Genomic DNA, 6,000 nt, shown 5'->3' on the forward strand with positions numbered 1-6,000 from the left:
AACTGGTGTAGAACAAAGAAAACACACTGAGATGGGCTTGATGGAACACATCAGTCAGGTGAAAGAGAGCGTCTAGTTTCCTGATGCAGTCTGTTGAATTAATTCTAAAAATGTATCCAACCAGCTATTACAAAGCAGTAAAAAAGCTAAAGAAAATAATGAATTGTCTTGCATCATCTGTTACTAGCCACATCTTTCCCTTTTGCAACACAGGTTGAAAAATTGCAGCTTTAGCAGTTTCTGGGTTTTGTTTTTTCTTTGTGGGTGTTCTCTTAAACCAGGTATATTGAACTGGATAGAAGCCAAATGTAGAATTGTCTGTAAATTATCACATGTCCCAGAGCAGTAATAATTTAGGGGTTTCTCTGACATTCGGAAGAAGGAAATATAACTTGGCTAGAAATTTGTATTTCATAGCAAAGAGGCCAAGAAAATACTGTAAATGCTGCAGGCAAGAAAATTAATAAGTACATACCATGTTATATGCACATTCAAATGCAACAGTTTGGCATGTGGTTACAAGTAGTAAAAAGGAGCTAGAATTAGGTTTTCTTCACTAAATTATAACTGTTTATCAGTATTTACATAATTTCTCAATACTGAATGTCAGGGTTATTTGGATGCTGGGTTCGTAATTATTTACTCAATGGAATAACATGTTGATAGCTGAAGGACGTCCAGCATTCTGAAATGGTGATCCATAATATATTTCTTTCTGGGTAAATATGGATTTAGCTGAATGGGTGAAATCAAATCATCCATAGGGCTGCAGCTGTGAGAACTAGGGCCGGCTGTAGAACAAGAACTACCTTCAAATGTACTTCAGGGTCATCATATTTTTATGTTGGATCTCAGTGAAACCAAGACAGAAGACAGGGGGAAGCACAGTAGTCCAAAAGCAGGGCATGCTTCAAAGGCATTGATCAGCCCCTTTCTTGCTCTAGGCTTGTTTATGGGGACAGGGGCTTGCTGCCTGTGTCTATTGGGCTACAAGGCACTTAAATGAGCTATGCCAGCTTTGTGCTCAGGCTGACCACAAAATTCATCTGATTTGCTGGTTGCTACAGGAAGATGACAAAGGTTCTTTTGGGAAAGACCTAGGCCACGCTTTCAGACCCACAGTAGGTGTTACAAGCACAGGAAGGACATGTGGGGCAGCTTAGCAAACCAGTGGAGCCTTGGCCTTGGAGCCTTACTCTGTGGGTAAATACACACTCAGGACTAATATGGATATTAGTTTTGCCCAGTATTTCCTGAAAGTCACTTTTATACCAAAGATGTTGGAGGTCTGGACAAAGTGGACAGCTGACATGTAGATGGGGACATGGGTTTGTGTTCACACTGCACAGAGTGGGTTTATCACCATGTGAATCCCTTGAGCACTGGTACACCTCTATCTTTCACCCATGTACCCATACAAAAAAACATTGGTCAGCCAGACAAATTCAATGGACACTCGTTTTACAATATTATCAGCCACCTTGAAAAAGTTGTTCCAAAGGACACTCAAGATTATATGACTGATCTGAGATTTACATGTCTCTGGATACACTTCTGGAAATGAAACTGATATGTGTTAAATGCTGGACCTTGGGCTACCGTGCTGAGCTCAGAGCACTGATTGCCAGATGCAGATGGGAGGACTATGGTCTCCAGAGAGCAGTGTGCTTTCTTCAGGGTATCTGACCATCTCTGTACCAGCAGAAATGAGGAAAGTCGTATCTTCTCTTATTCTTTAAACACTCAGGGCTAGAACAAATTTTACACTTATCATTTAAGCTAAGTGCTTTGTAGAAACCACATAAAATGTGACTCTTATTCCCAAAGGCTAAGATTAAAAAAGAAGAAAAAGATTGATGATGCTGAGTGTTTAATGGTTTACAACTTAAAAGATCCAATTTGGAAAGGCCAGACACTTGACACTGTTTAGGAAGCATGGCCTTCAAAGGAGTCTGTCTGGAGTAGTGAGGGCTGGAAGTGTCCTGGGGATCGCGTGTGGCAGCAGAGCAGGGTCTGGCTCTGCTGGAGCATCACTCAGGCAGGGACCAATGGCCCCAGTAGTCTGACATGGGGTCCTGGGCTAGGACAGTGTGGGGAGAGGCCAGGCAGTAACAGTACGGCCTCATTAGTACCTTCAGATTTTCAGCTGATATATCCAGAGTCACCAAATCTTCCTGAAACACATGGTGCCAAAATCTAAATGACAATTGTAGCATGCAAAGGAAACTACCCTGCCCACAGGGAACAGCTTGTCTAGGAGGGACTTCAGCTCTGGTTATATCAACTCATTTTATTATGTGATATCTCATGAGAGTTTGCAGTGGTCTTGGTGTTTAAAGTCTGGAGAAGAAGGAGATTTAACTTGATGTGCAGTTCAACAAGCAGCCACGGGAAGTAACTCCAAAAGGGGCTGGTGTTCTCAAAGCAAAACATGCAGCTTCAGCATCTGGGACAGATGGTAATGAGCAGGGTAAATTTTACTATCAAAAAGACGAAGAGATTGAAACAGCAGTATCACTTGAAACAGCAGTATCACAAGAATGGTCAGATCAGGAGATGTTAGATTAGAAACAAACAAACAAACAAACTACAACAACAACATTTTATTCTAGAGAAAATTTTATTTTATTTTTTTTTTTTTTTGTCAGAACACAAATATGAGAGAAGTAAGAGAGACAGAAATGAAGATGATCCCTAGGATGGGATTTCTGCTAGGGGATGGAGCTGTGGAAAGAGTATATACTCTGTGTGCTACCCAGAGTGTAATGGAGACTTCTCCTCTTTATATTTTAAGGTCAGTGTCTCAGGAGAGCATCTTGGGCAGTACACTGATGTCCATGAGTTGCCTACATGAGTTGCCTACAAAACAATGGGGACCAAAATGAGGCTCTGAGGGAGGCCAAGAAAGATCGAAAGAATAGCTAGCAGGTAGAAGGAGACCCAGGTGAACAGGCCTGGAAACCATGGGAAGGAGCAGAAAACCACCCAGAGTATAAAAGACAACAAGCATGAGAGGAAGACAACATAAAGCACTTGAAGCCCAGTCAGGAAAATATGTATGTAGAGTCTTTGCACTGTTTCAGCTGCAGTTGCTTTGTGAATCAATAACAGTTTCTGGCAAAACCAATTCAGTGTACAACATTTGTACAGATTTATTCATTTCAAAAAATACAGCTAAACATTTTACTACTGCTCTTTCTTTTTCTGTTCCCAGGTTAGTCCCCACAATGTCAATAGAAACCAATAGAAGTAGTCCTGATTTTCAAAGATGTAAACAGAGCTGAAATCTGCCCCAGGAACATATATTTCAAAACAGATGATTGACATTGGATATGAAAGCCCTCTAAATAAGTAATGGACTGTTTCAGTGTGCCTGCCTGGTCTGTGTGTGCTGTATCTGCTGCCTGCACAGCAGATGCTGTAAGAGCTGCTAAAGACACAGACAGGGGACAATCAGGGAGAACATAGACAGTGATACTAACGGGGTTTGGGCAGCACCTACTCAGTGGAGCCCATTAACTGCCAAGGTGCTCCACTGGGAGATAAGCTTATGTCTGGCCAATTTTTTTCTCATTGAACATGGAGGTATTTTAGAATTTTTTATGGTGTTCCCATGGAAACTTTCCCTATGTCACACATGTTTTCCTTGCTACAGGTCACATTCTATTTCATCTTCAGTCATTATTATTATTAATGTAGACAGCAGTTGCTTTATGACTCCCTTGAAGCTGTATAGTTTGCATACTCCTCAGACCACCCATTCAGATAAAGATCTAATTGTACTAATTGTTAAGATTTAGTCTGTCATTTGTTTCCTGTATACGCAAGGCAAATATCCTCATGGGCTTTCTTTGCCAAAGCAAGCAGACTGTTTCAAGTAAAATGTTCTAAAATAGCAGCTGATGTGGTTTGCATAGGATGTTCTCATTTCAATGTCTATAACATTCTGAACCCCTAATACAACTAGTGAAGGGGTCATTAATTGTAACTCTAATAGTTAGGCCTCTTATAGGGTAGTATTCACAAGACAATTTGCTGTTTATTGTTTTAAAAACCTGTATTTGAGAAAAAATGGCCAATTGTGCTTTTCTTTGTTTTGACTAGTAGCATTGTAGCTGTAAACATTTTCAGACAGATGCTGGAGCATTTCCACTCTAATCTTTTAACAGATATTCCTTCCAGAAATTTTTACCTGTTGGACCCAAGTTACTGTAGCTGAAGATAAAGCAATTTTTGATCTTGACTGAGTAAAGAAACATATATATATATATATATGTATTTGAGTACATACATATGGTTTTAAATAGCTGCAGTTCTGCAATTGCTTGGCTAGAAAATTGATTTTTAGCAAAATAGCCCTAAAAGAGGAAAAGTATATGAATGTGTTGATGAAAATCAGTTTAGATCTGGCCAAGTTACAGCTTGCTGAAAATAACACTTTGCGCAAAAGCAATCTTTTTTTAGAATGAACACTTAAAATTGGAAAAATACTGCACGAGTGCACAGCTAATACAATCACATATTTTCTGCAATAACTACTGTTTCTCAAACAACTCAATGTAACATGCAGCTTTTTGCTGCGGCTCCTTCTAGTTCTTTCTAATAAACAGTATTCTGTATTTCCATATGCCATATGCCAAATAAGTAATAACATCAAAGAAAACACTATACATTTCTATTTAAGATATAGAAACAGCATGTCAGTGTATAGCTGCGTGATCCTGAAGAGCTAATGGAGCAGATGGAGGTTTGGTCAGGATTGATACCCAGTTTTATCCTAGCTCATTTATAACTTTAAGAGCATGGAAAACTCTACCTACTTCTGCTGGCAATGAGCTATTTTCAGGTGTCTTTCTGGTTACGATTTCTTATCACCCACAGCAGAGCGTGAGAAAACTACAGGCAGGGAATAAGAAGTTGGACAGTGACTCCAGTGATGCAGCTTTCCCTTCAGTGGGCTGGAAAGTTGGAAATTAAATAGCAAATTGTCTTGTTCTTTCACTGTGTTACAACAAGAGAAGTCCTGACATACCTCCCTTTTACATGTGCTTTTAAAATATTTTTTTATCATGTACCCTTATCTTCTTGCTAAAATATGCAGTGCTGGTATTTTCAGTCTCCATTCAATGGAGAGAGATGTTGCTCCTTCTGTTCTGAGCTTATATAAGGCACAGTCTCTCTGAAGTAGATGGACTGTGTAGGACAGTGTATGCAGGTGAATGCACCACTGATTAGACTAATGGTTGCCTTCCCATCTTATTTGCATCTTTTTCCTCCTGAGTCTTAACATGGTTTTGTTTTCCAGTGCATAGCTGCTTGTGAGCCTGATACAGTTTTTGCTGCAATTTGTTCTCTTGACAATGACATGTTGGGCTCTTTTGTGGGGTTGAGAGGAAACAGAGAATAAGCCTGCGACTGCAGAAACTTTTTAATATCCAGCCACAGAAGAAGGCATCCTTATTGACAATGTACTCTTAACTCTAGGTTGTCAGTTGTATAACTCTAGTGTTCCCTGAACATATTTTTGAAGCAATGCAGAAGTCATCACAGCAGCAGGAAAAAAAAAAAAATCTTAAGAGAACTTAACTTTGTTGGAATTCGTGCTTTATCAAAATTATCAGAATAATAAGATCAGGATGAAAAACATCTTTCCTCCCAGCATCTCATGGATCTCCTCCTCTGCAATAATGTCAGCATTTTCAATCAATTAGCTGTGAAAGATCATTTTCATTAACAGAAAGGATGACTTATCCCATACTCTTTTGAAATTGTAATAAAATAAAAAATAATTTTAAAAAAATATAGTTCAGATAAAAAGCAGGCAATCACACATAACTAATTCTGTAAGTTTTAATCTCCTAAAGCACTGACCGTACAAAACACAAGAGCTTTGCTTATATCTGAGTCTCTTTCTGACCACAGCAGAAGTAAAACTATGCCTTGTAAATTATTTCTACATCTCCTGAACTGTTCCAAAGAAACACCTAAATATACTGTCTC

The sequence above is a fragment of the Nesoenas mayeri genome (assembly GCF_963082525.1).
Source record: "Nesoenas mayeri genome assembly, chromosome: 3".
Classification (NCBI taxonomy): Eukaryota; Metazoa; Chordata; class Aves; order Columbiformes; family Columbidae; genus Nesoenas; species Nesoenas mayeri.